We start from the raw sequence: 13,498 nt of genomic DNA on the forward strand, positions 1-13,498 counted from the left end.
GGCTTTGCTGGCCTCGATAATACCTTCCCGCAGCAGCTGCTAGACCTCAGACCTGATGAAGGTCCCGTCCTGGGCGCTGTACCATCTGCTCCTGGTGGCGACGGGATTGCAATCCGGGGTGAGGTTCGCAAACAGAGAAGGCGGGTCGACCTTAAGGGTCGTGAGGCCGCTGACAGTAAGGAGTGGTAGGGGTCCGCCAAATTTTCGGGTTAGGCTCTGGAGGTTGCAGTGGAAATCCAGGCCGAGTAGCAAGGCAGCGCAGAGATTGGGGAGGGCGTAGAGGCGGAAGCCGCTGAACTCTATGCCCTGGACTGTGAGGGTGGCTATGCAGTACCCCCGGATCGCCACGGAGTGGGATCCGGAGGCCAGGGAGATTTTCTGGTTCATGGGGTGTACCGTGAGGGAGCAGCGCCTTACCGTATCGGGGTGAATGAAGCTCTCAGTGCTCCCAGATTCCAGAAGGCAGGATATCTCGTACCCATCGACCTTCATTGTCGTCGACGCGGTCATGAGGTTGTGCGGTCGGGACTGGTTGGTCGTGATGGAGGCGAGACGCGGCTGGTCGTCGGCGGTTGCAGGCGATGAGCGGCCAGATGAGGTGCCCGATGAGCAGGGGAAGATGGTGGCGCCCACGGGACACACGTAGCGGGCGGCGTTAAAGATGGTGGCGCCCATGGGCTGCGCGTGTCCTGAGGGAGGCAAGATGGCGGCGCCCACAGGCCGCACGTGTTGTGAAGCGAGCAAGATGGCGGCGTCCACGGGCTGCACGTGGTCTGAGGCGAGGAAGATGACGGCGCCCACGGGTCGCACGTGGGTGGTGCAGGGACAATAGCGGCGATTGAGCAGGCCAGGCACACAGCAGCAAAATGTATTTTCTTCCCACAGGCCTTGCAGAGCGCGCTCCGCACCGGGCAGCACTGCCGGGGGTGTTTTGTCTCTCCGCAGAAGTAGCACTTGGGTCCCCCGGGGTTGGTTGGCTGCCGTGCGGCGCAGGCCTGGGGTTGGCTAGGGGTAGCCGCTGGTGGGGTCCACGATGTCCAGGCGGGGTGGGCCGTGCGGTCGGGGGCATACGCCTGTGCATTGCGGGAGGTGACCGTGAGTGAGATCGCTAGCTTCTTGGTCGCCGCAAGAGGCGCTGGAAGATGTAAGCTGACCCTATGCCAGCAACGAACTCATCTCTAATTAGAAGTTCAGAATGTTCAACGGCTGAAATGGCCTGGCAATCGCAGTCCCTCGCCAGGGACGTGCAGGACACACCAGAAATCTTCCACAGGCTCACCGGGGAGTTGATGCCGCGTGGACAGGAGGTGCCTAGCGTAGATTCTGTTGGTCTGCTGTGCGTAGTTCTCCTTCAGTAGCACCATGGCCTCAGCATAGGTAGGCGCATCCCGGATGAGGTGAAAGATATAGGAGCTCAGCCGTGTGTAAAGGATCTGCAGCTTCTGTGCCTCTGAGGGTGGTTCTGTCGCAGATCCGATGTATGCTTTGAAGCAAGCTAGCCAATGTGCGAAGGCCGACTTGGTGTTGGCTGCTTGAGGATGCAGCTGCAGACGATCAGGCTTGATGCGGAGATCCATCGGTGTAAAATCTCTGCTTAATAAATTGATGCACTATCAATTACGACGAGACGAGAATAGAGTGTAATCGAGGCTTTATTACGCAGAGATGTGTAGCCTCCCACAGCTGCTGCCGAAATGGCTGCAGCTCGGAGAGCCCACACATTTATACTCCGCCTACTGGGCGGGGCCAGCAGGCAGGGATCTACTCCCGTACTTGTAGTACAGGGGCCTTACCGTAATGCACCTTATATGAAAAATGAAAATCGCTTATTGTCACAAGTAGGCTTCAATGAAGTTACTGTAAAAAGCCCCTAGTCGCCACATTCCAGCGCCTGTTCGGGGAGGCTGTTACGGGAATCGAACCGTGCTGCTGGCCTGCTTGGTCTGCTTTAAAAGCCAGCAATTTAGCCCAGTGTGCTAAACAGCCCCTTGTATATGTACGATATATACAATACAACAGTGGTGACTACCACAACCATCAGTGCTCAAAGCAGATCAAATGGCCACTCATTTCCTTTCCTGTTTGTGGGATCTAGTTGTGTACAAATTCACTGTTGTGGTTGTACATCTAACAATAATGGTGTCAAAAATAATCCATTGGCTGCAAGCATGCATTGAAGTCACAATGCTATATAAATGCTTCTTCTATATAAAAGCACTTCTTTTTTTGTGCTTAGACCTAAAATGGACACCATCTTTAAGAAAGCATGTTCATTGAACGCTTTACTATTTATTTACAAATATTGAAATTTAGTATTTATTGGGTAATCATGGTGAAAATAATAGAACGATCTTCTGGCTTTTCACTGCTCCCAAAAACATTTGCTAAATTATGATATCCTGAAGTCAGCACCTTTTCAGTTGTAGCTCTCTTGCTGCTCAGCAATTTTATAATATATTGGGCTCAAGAATCAGTACAGTCGACCCCATGTTTCAATACTTTCTGCCACAGGAGAATGATAATACTGAACCATGTAAAGAATTAACAAGTCAAATGACGAAAAGTTTGGTCAAAGAGGTAGGTTTTAAGCGGTGTCATAAAGGAAGAGAGCACTGTAGAGAGTGGTATAGGAAGGGTATTCCAGATTTTGGGAGGTTACGGATAAAGGAAACGATTAAACCAAGGAGGGATTTGAAATCGGAATGAGTGCTTTTAAAATCAAGGCTTGATTGACTGGGATCCAGTATAGGTTTGAAAGCCCATGTGGATAGGTGAGCAAGATTTGGAATGTTAGGTCACAGGAAGCAGACATTTGGATGACCTCAAGTTTACAGAGGGTGGAATGTGGGAGGTCTGCTAGGAGTGGTTGAATAAAATTAACAAAGGGTTTCTGCAGCAGATGAGCTGAGACAGCAGAGAAATCAGCAGAGGTAAGAACGCCCTGAAGGTCACAGCAATAGTTCACTTGTCCAGAAGGTCTTTTGGCAAACTGCTGTCATTCATCTGATGAGCGTGACTGAGAAGCCCTCAATTACAATTCGAGAGAGATGATTGGTAATACAAAGGCTTTAATTAGCAGAGAACCAGACAGCTACCGAGAAGTGTGCTCACTGCACACGGCCCACTGAACATTACCTTATACATGGCTCCCTGGGGGAGTGGAGCCGGAGGCGGAGTCCCCCAGGGTTCCAAACCCGGTCTTGAAGGGATCATTACATTAAAGGTGCAGTAATCATTCGTCACATTGACCAAGCCAGCACAGATGTCAATGGCTAGTAATGAGTGTATGCTAACAGAATTAGCACTCTCCGGGACCTCTGAGTTGGTGACCTTGTCCTGCCAAGAGATGTCGAGGATACGCCCGAGACAACAAAGGTGGAAACTGTTCAGCCCTTTTTCTCGTGACCAGCTTTACTGAGTATGTCCATTTACCACTGAAGGTGTTCCCCATTATGGAATGCTGGAGCAATGCTCCGATGAGGACATGGCACACCTTTGTCTTGGATCTCAGGTGAAGAAGGCTGAACAGCTTTCTGTCAGTTCTGCTGTGTAAATAGACACCCTCTGTTGAAGAACTGAAAGCATTGCAACAAGGAGAATATGCCAGTGTTGGCGCCAGAATACAACCCTGTTTGACTCAGTTGCAGATCTCAAAGAGTTCCAATGTTGCCCTGTCACAGCTAACCTTAGACCTCACATTTTCATGAAAAGAGAGGATCATACTATGCAGTTTCAGCTGGCCACCGATTTTCTCCAGCAACGAGTATAAAATACCTCTGCTCACGTGGTCAAATACCTTGGTATTGTCGATGAGAGCAAGATATAGTGGCCCCTTTTTTTCAGTACAGCTGCTGGACTGAAGCAACCATGTCAATTGAAGACTTCCAGTTCTGAAACCATACTGGGATGCATGCAACCAAGATCTGCAGTCTGACAAGGACAACACAGACAAGTACTTTCCTCAGAACATTCAGCAGGGAGCTACCTCGATAGTCGTTGCAATGGCTGCAGACACTCTTGTTCTTGTACAAGCTCACAGTCCTTGCATATCTTGAGACGCTGCCCCCTCCCTCTAACATGGACAGAAAGTTTGTGCAGATGTTGCAGGAGTATTGTTTTCCCGTGCTTGATGAGGTCAGGCTGAATAACATCATCCCATGGAACTTTGCTAATGGCGAGCAGGTCAATATCTTTGCTAAGTTCAAGAGCTCTTCCATGACAGGCAGGATTTCCATGAATTCTGGAGCTTCATGCTGACTGTTTTTCCCAAAGTACAACTCCAGGTCATATTCCACCCATCTCTTCACCTGTTTATTGTAGTCGGTGATGACTTCCCTGCCTTTGTTTATCATGTTGCTAAACAGTGGAATTAGCATGCAATAGCCTGAACAAAGTGATGCCACAGCCAATGGATCAATCAGAGCTCTGCAGCCCTGCCACATTCAGTCATGAATGGTAGTGGACAATTTAACAACTAACCAGAGGAGGAAGTTCCACCAACAGCCCCAGCCTCAATGATGTTCCAGCATTGTGCAAGAGACAAGGCTTTCACCCAGAAGTACCAAGTGGATGATTCATCTCAGCCTCCTTCAGAGGTCCCCAGCATCACAGATGCTAGTCTTTAGCCCATTCAATTCAGTCCATATGATATCAAGAAATGAGTACGGACACTGGATGCCGCAAAGCTATTGACTCTGACAATATCCAAATGTAGCGCTGAAGACTCCAGAACTAGCCATGCCTCCCTGCCAGGTTATACCAATAAAGCTACAGCACTGGTGCTTCTCGGCAATCTGTGAAATTGGCCAGTTATGTCCAACCCACAAAAAGGACAAATCCAAGCCAAATGTAACCATTGGACTACTCACAGTGATGAAAGGAGGCAGTGCCATCAAACATCACTAACTCAGTAGTAGCCTGCTCACCAATGTTCAGATCCACCAGGGCCACTCAGCTTCTAATCTCATTACAGCTTCAGCCCAAACATGGATAAAGAAGCTGAACTCCAGAGGTGAGGTGAGAGTGACTGCATTTGATATCAAAGCAGCATTTGGCTAAGTATTTCATCAAGAAGCCCTAGCAAAATTGAAAACAATGGGAATCGGGGGGGGAAATATAAAGGCAGACGTGGAATGTTTGCTGATTGCACAGTGCTCAGTACCATTCACAACTCCTCCATTAACCAAAGTGGTCTGTGCAGGAGTACCTGGACAACATTCAGGTTGAAAAGTGGTAAGTAACATTCGTGCCACTCAAGTGCCAGGCATTAACCATCTCCAACAAGACAGAACCTAATCATCTTCCCTTTGGTTCAATGACAGTGTCATTGTTGAATCTCCCATCGTCATTATCCTTGGGGTCACTATTGATCCGAAACTTAACAGGACAGCCATAAAAGTGCTGTGGCTACAGGGGAGGGGGTGGGGTGGAGAGAGGCTGGGAATTATACGATAAGTAACTCACCTGCTGACTCCCCAAAAACCCATGTATTATACACAAGGCAAAGCAATAAGGGGGAGAAGATGAAGTATAAGTGCAAGATAGCTAGTAATATAAAGGAAGATAGGAAGAGTTTTTCTCAATATATAAAAGGTAAGAGAGAGGCAAAAATAGACATTGGACCACTGGAAAATGTGGCTGGAGAAGTAATAATAGGCAACAAAGAAATGGCAGATGAACCGAATAGTTACTTTGCATCAGTCTTCACGGTGGAAGACACCAGTGGGATGCCAGAGCTCCAGGAGAATCAGGGGGCAGAGGTGAGTGCAGTGACCACTATGAAGGAGAAAGTTCTGGGGAAACTGAAAGGTGGATAAATCACCTGAGCTGGCTGGACTACACCCCAGGGTTCAAAAAGAGACAGCTTAGGAGATTCTGGAGGCATTGTTGATAATCTTTCAGGAATCACTGGAGGCAGGAAGGGTCCCAGAGGACTGGAAAGTGGTCCTGTTTAAGAAGGGAGGGAGGCAGGAGACGGGAAATTATAGGCCGGTTAGCCTGACTTTGGTCATTGGTAAGATTTTAGAATCCATTATTAAAGACAAGATCGCGGAGTACTTGGAAGTGCATGATAAAATAGGACTGAGACAGCATGGCTTCGTCAAGGGTAGGTCATTTCTGACAAATCTGTTAGAGTTCTTTGAGGATGTAACAATGAAGTTAGACAAAGGAGAACCAGTGGATGTGATTTATTTAGATTTACAGAAAGCCTTTGACAAGGTGCCGCATAGGACACTGTTAAATAAGTTAAGAGCCCATGGTGTTAAGGGTAAGATCCTGGCATGGATAGAGGATTGGCTGACTGACAGAAGGCAGAGAGTGGGGATAAAGGGGTATTTTTCAGGATGGCAGCCGGTGACAAGTGGTGTGGCTCAGGGGTCAGTGCTGGGACCACAACGTTTCACAATATACATTAATGATCTGGAGGAAGGAACTGAAGGCACTGTTGATAAGTTTACAGATGATACAAAGATCTGTGGAGGGGCAGGTAGTATTGAGGAAGCAGGCAGGCTGCAGAAGGACTTGGACAGACTAGGAGAGTGGGCAGATGGAATACAATGTGGAAAAATGTGAGGTTCTCCGGGACTGACTTCCGTCGGATGGAGCCAGTCTTCTAGCAGGATCAAGTCCGTGGCCAACTGGTGAAATGGCACCCAGATCACCTTCACTCACGGAAACCGCTTCTTCGTAATGTTCCTTATGTGCAACCTTTCCTGGATCACCCCGACCTGATATCGGGCCAGCCTGTTGTGGCATCCCGGAGATGCCTCGTCGCCAACATGCAGGACGTCATCTCTTCAGATTCCAACATGGAAACACAGGCTTCTGAAGTCTCTGATGCAGATTCCATTATCCGGCTGCCTTCAGCTGACCGTCCGCCCTGGTGTTCCTGTTAGAAACCGAATTTCCCTGCGCAGTATACACCACCTGACCCGGTTCGTCAGATACACGACGCTCCACCTGCACCAAAGAGAGCCTGGCATCTTCATCCTCCTCATCCACTGCCTTCAAGGAATCTTTGGGCTTTCGAGGGGAAGGATATCATAACCCGCCACACGAGACGTCTTCCTCCCTTGTGGAGTACGAGCTCCATCGTTAAGGGGGCGGGGGAAACTCAATCTATGTTGTATATAAGGTCGGCCAGTTCAGCACTGGTGGTTAAGACCTGGTTGAGAACTAGCAGTGTATTATAGCCTTGTAAAGAAACCCACGTTTCTTTGATACAACTTAGTGGCTTCACACAACTGTGTGACTGAGATTGGATACAACTGTGACTTCACAAAATAAATCACAGAAAATAAAATGAATTGATAGATTGTTCCGGTGCTATAGTTCAGCTGGTGATTGCTATATTATTGCAGTTTCTCTGGTGGGCTGCCATTCTGCTGGATGGCTATGCTGCTGTTTCCTTTAGTGTGGAGCTGACTTATAGTCCTGGTGATTGCTTCTGACTTTGGCCTAGCTATCTTGATGCTGTTTCTCTCTGCATTGAGTTGGATATGCTACTGTTGTTACCCTCCCTGCCTAGCTGGTTGTGCTGTTTCCCTCCATACTGGTTTGGGAACTCTTCTGCTTCCCTCAATGCTGCTTTGGTTATGATGCGAGAAGTTCCTTCCACACTGGGATAGCTATATTGCTTCCATCTCCTCGTTTTCTGTTTCCCTCTTCCCCAGCGCCTCCCCCTTCCCCTCAAACCCACTGCACTGACCATCATTGTGTGACTTCCTTGAACCATCAAAGGCAGTAGCAATATTGCTTATGTAAACAGTTAACCAAGTTTGCATTTATTTCCATTGCAGCAAAACTGAAGTCACCAGGAATATGTTAATACGTTTATGTTATCTCAACACTTTGCAAGTCATAAATTGCAACATTGAGTACTTCTGCACTTGAGATGCCGGTTGAGAACAGGCAGATTCTTTTTGGTTCCTTTCAAAGCAATATACAGAGGGAGGGAGCTAGCAGGGGCATCGGGGAAGAGGAGTGGAAACCAGAGGAATTTGAATCCTATCCTCAGGGTGCTGAAATCAAACTGGCAAAAACAAATTTTAATGTGAAAACTGAATGTGCAGGACAATCACTGAAAAGTTAATTGAAGGGATTTTAGACTTGTGCAAGGATATTTTTGAAAAATTTGCATGAGAACATTTGCAACATTCTTCTTTCTGAATAATAAATAAGTTATTTTCTGTTCCTATTATTTGAATGCGACCGTATACCTATAAAATTCTGACGTTGCAGAGTCAGTGTTGATCCTCATGGGCAATGTTGCCCACAAGGTGCTGGGGTTGACTGACCCTGCGTAAACAAATTCCATCATTAATTTGCTGGGCTCCACCCCAGTTGATTGAAATCTCCTCTACTGTCTCCTCTGCAACCATGCATTTTGAAAATTTGCATAATCTGTTAAATTGTTTCCATAGTGACGAGATCTTTCCTTTGTAGCTTACTTTTTCCTAAAATATGAGCACACTGAAATTGGTATGACTGCTCTCTAACACCACTGTACGAATATGAATCTGAATTATAAATAAAAATAGTAGTTGCCAGAAATGCAGGGCAATTTGTAAAACCCCGGAAGAGAAGGAAAACAGATTAAAGTGATAATTGTGAGATTCCAAGCCTAATGGCAGGGAACTTCACCTGTTCAGAGGTAACCTCACCTACCCGTGGCCTTAGCTCAGACATTCCTCAACAAATTCCTCATTGCTCCAGGATCTATCCAATCTCAGTCACAGACCCAAAATTCACCCACTATTTGTCACACACCCAAACTGCTTGCAGGCACCAAATCTCCCGGGCCCAGTTCACAGACCCAGTCCTATTTTGCAATGTGATAGTCACCACTGTTTGTATATAATCACATACATGAGATGTAATACGGTAAGGCTCCTGTATTACAGGTACGGGGGTAAATCCCTGCCTGCTGGCTCTGCCCAGTAGGCGGAGTATAAATGTGTGTGCTCACTGAGCTGCAGCCATTTCGGAAGCAGCTGCAGGAGGCTCCACATCTCTGTGCAATAAAGCCTCGATTACTCTCTACTCTCTTGTCATAATTGATAGTGCATCATGCTAAAGAATGTTGCAAATGTTCTCATGCAAATTTTAAAAAGATATCCTTGCACAAGTCTAAAATCCCTTCAATTAACCTTTCAGTGATTGTTGTGTTGCTCGTTCTGGGTGAGTGTGCTTAACACTCAATTTGGCTCTGTTTCGTTACTTAGCTTTGGAGTCGCCAGGTATCGTTAAGATACCGCCACAAGTTTCAAGGTCAAGTTCAAAGCAATAAAATCATACACCAATTAGTAAGTTCAAACAAGACACGTTTATTATATTACAATAATCTACTAATCATGCATATAAACTATAAGACTAGGCTAATCCTACCACTAATAGGCCAAATACTTATCTGGATAAGGGGACTGCCGGATCCGGGAACAACAACTTCTAGCTTTGTCCTGGGTCCGCAGGCTTCCAGTAGTTATGGACTACAGGGCGTCAGGAGTGTCTATTCCCGTAGCGTGCGTTGTGACTTACTTGTTGGCGGCTGCTGTCCAGACCTCTCCTCCTCAAGGTTCTTCTGCTGCAATGGTGTTTTGCTGGGAGGGCCGGCTAGTCAAGGAGAGGCTGGCAGAGAGAGAGAGCTGGGGTCGCTCTCTGTCTTATACTCCTCTCAGGGTCTTGCGCCCACCTGGGTGGACCCTCTATACTCTCGCAATCGATTGGGTCTCTTCCCAATCGATTGATTTGAATTCCCCAATCATGGGGCAGTATCTCGATCACTGGGGCGGTTCTTGGGACTTATTGTTTTGGGCTTCTTTGGCGCCGAAAAGTCCGGCCTCCCATTGAATGTATCGATTAGTGTTAACTTGTTTCTTTTGTGCCTGGGGATCGCCCGGTATTGCCTCATTAATATGTTAACTGTTTTCTTTTCATAGTGCTGTCTGGTTTCTGCAACAGCCAAAACTGGTTTCTGCAACAGTCCAAATATACAAGCGCTTTGCAAGCTGCTTGCTTTTTACAACATGTCCATTTTCCCTGCATTCCTTGCAATCTTCCATTTTGTGTTTGGGCAGTGGTCACCCCAGGTGGCTATAGTAGGGTAGTACGGTAGCATTGTTAGGGCAGCACGGTAGCATTGTGGATAGCACAATTGCTTCACAGCTCCAGAGTCCCAGGTTCGATTCCAGCTTGGGTCACTGTCTGTGCGGAGTCTGCATGTTCTCCCCGTGTCTGCGTGGGTTTCCTCCGGGTGCTCTGGTTTCTTCCCACAGTCCAAAGGTGCAGGTTAGGTGGATTGGCCATGATAAATTGCCTTTAGTGTCCAAAATTGCCCTTAGTGTTGGGTGGGGTTACTGGGTTATGGGGTTAGGGTGGAGGTGTTGACCTTGGGTAGGGTACTCTTTCCCGGAGCCGGTGCAGACTCGATGGGCCGAATGGCCTCCTTCTGCACTGTAAATTCTATGATAATTACTGAATAGGCTACCTCTACTCATCACTTCCTCCTCTTTGCTCTTCCTTCTGTGTTAGACTCACTCTCTTCTCCAGTATGCCTCTCCTGGCACATGTCTAAGCTGATTCTGCTCTTCAGTAAACTGTTCTGTTGCCAATGTCCTGCTTGAGTCTCCTCTTGACGAGTCCTCAATGCACTCTGCTCCAACTTTTCTAAATCTCCACAATATATATCATTTGCTCAACCACTGTCTGGGGTTCTCTGAGATTAACAATCTCAATTGCCTCACTCCCCATACATGGAAACCATTCACTCAGGGCTTTCATTGGCATTCATTTTGCCAACATCCTCCACATCCGTTTTCATGTTCCATTTCATACTTCCCCAAAGCCATCAATGGAACACTAAATATTAGGCCACCTGTGTCACCACCCAGAAAGTTAGCTGCCTCATATACAAGGATGTAACCTGACACTGACAAACTTGCCTTACTTGTCATTTAAGCCTGATTACACATTTCACCAGGTATCCTGCGTGAACCATGGTGGTGATGCCACGCTCATCATCAAGTCCTACTTTGGTTTCTTCCCATACTCCTTGAGCACCTGTTCTTCACTTCAAACCTCACCTTCGTGCATCTCTCCACTTTTAATTTGAAGTTCTTACTAATCGCTAACTGCTCTTCCAGTGAATGCAGGTCTCCTTCCTCAGTATTTGCACTGAGTGATCACTTATCCTTGGTGACTCCAACCTTCCCTTTAATTCCTCTCTCTATTCTGTGCCCTCTTGTCCTCCATTAGCATCACCTTTGACATCCCCGACCCAGATCCACACCCAATCTCCTTATCTCCAATTTCCTGATCAATCAACATCAAAGTCTCATTCACCTGCTTGAACATTCCTATATCCGTGCCAGCCTCAAGCCCCAGTCCCTCACAAATTTACTAATTTCCAGCTTCCTATTCTGTGGCCCACCACTTGTCACAATTCTCCTGGTGCTATTGATCTACTAAATTACTCCCCAGAAAATCACTGACCTTCCACTCTTGTCATTCCCTTTGTACATGTCCACCTCTGCACCCTTAAATATAAGAGCTGGAGAATTAAATATAACAAGTTTTGTTGTCCAACACTTATATCGAGCGCTTCTGCACCAAACCCGCCTCCTCCTCCAGGACTATGTTGGAGCAGAAGGAAAATTATTACTCCTTTCTTCTATGGCAAACTGCCTCATCAAGCACTGTTCCCAAAACCTCCTTTTCTCACTGGAGTTCATGGATTGCTTTATTTCAGAGAATGAAATTATTCACACCACCGTTTCAACTCTCCCCTTGTTTGAGGATGATGGCTACTCAGGGTCATGGGTTTCTGCCATGGGTCTTCATACGACAGCACAAGCCGAATCTCAACCCACAAGTCTTTGGGCATATGTGGCCAGGCATCCTACAAGGTAGTGGAATCTGGAATGCAGGATTCTCTTCCTTCTGTTTCCAACTCTGCCTTACCATTAAGGCTTTTGGACTTAAAGTGTGTGATTCAGCTTGATGGACATGTTTGTTAGCAAGCTCCTCCCAATCATTCATGTTGCTATTCTTCAAGGAGAACTTCAGTGTGTCTTTGAAGTGTTTTCTTTGGCTTTCCCTGCTGCGCTGCCCATTGAGAGTTAAGGAAACAGCACCTGGTGAGGTGATTGTTTTCAGCGATCAAGACAGTGTCTAGTCCACCATAGTTGATTTTTCAGGAGTTTTGCCTGAATGCTTGTGGAGCTGGCATCTGGAAAGGCACTAGTGTTTGTTCGATGGTCATCCCACTGAATCCAGAAGGTACAGTGGAAGTATTGCTGATGGAACTTCACCAATACTCTTGTGTGCCCCGGTACACAGTTCAGGTCTCAGTGCAGTACAGGAGTGCAGTGATGGTAACTGCGCTGTACAACAGGACTTTTGTTGGCTTGTGGAGGTCTTTCTTGTCGAACACTTGCTGCCATAGTTAGTAAAAGAACAAAGAGAACAAAGAACAATACAGCACAGGAATAGGTCCTTCGGTTCTCCAAGCCTGTACCGATCATGATACCAACTTTTGCCTCAGCATTCCCTTGTGCCCTATCCCTCTGTACCCATCCTAAAAGAACAAATCCTAAAAGGTTGAACTGGTACAGCCCATCCAGTGTTGGATCTCCTCGTCAATGGTGGCCTATTGAAAGAGCTGCCTTCCAAGGTACGGAAGTGCTCAACATATTCCAGAGTCTCTCCTTCAGCATATATGGAAGGTAGAATATTTGACCATACGAGTGTGGGTTTATATAGGAATTTTATTTTGGGATCATTCAAGAGCAGACCGAGTTTCTTGTATGCAGAGTTGAAGAGATTGAGAGCGGCTTGCAAATCTGGTGCAGAGCGGGCAACAACATTGCAGTTATCTGCACACTGGAGGTCAGATATATCTGCGGTTATTATGATACAGAGGTTAACTAAACTTAATATTCACAGGGTGGACAGAGTGCAGGAATGCGGGGAGGGAGGAAGCCCTTTTTCCTCCTAAATCTGTAAAATGTGCATATGAAGTGTTGATGTGGGCAAAAGCCCACCAGCTTTGAATACCTCAGCTGGAATACCATCGGGGCCACAGGCTTTGATGTTTTTCATCCGTTTGATTGCTTATTGCAGCTCTCCCATTGATGGATATTCATCCGTGGATCCTACCACAGATTACTGGGAGGTATCAGCTGCAACTGATGAGGTGTTGTTAAAAATGTTCTTTCCAGCATTGGCGGCTGGCATTGTCATCCTGAAGAAGGGAGACAGTATCCTGTGAACGAAGGAAATTTTGTCCATTTGATCTTGGTCCTTAGATGGCATCTTCAGTAAAGCTTTGTATGTCCACATTGCTTATCCACATAACTACTTCCACTCCATGACCTCCACACCTTGTTGCTCATTTGCTTCTTTCTCTTTTCTATGGGACCCACCTTCTGCTCACTTGATCTTCTTCCTTTCTACCTCTTGAGCATTCCTCAACATTTCCAAACTCCAGTGCTTGTCTATT

This window comes from Scyliorhinus canicula, chromosome 5, assembly GCF_902713615.1.
Source record: "Scyliorhinus canicula chromosome 5, sScyCan1.1, whole genome shotgun sequence".
NCBI lineage: Eukaryota > Metazoa > Chordata > Chondrichthyes > Carcharhiniformes > Scyliorhinidae > Scyliorhinus > Scyliorhinus canicula.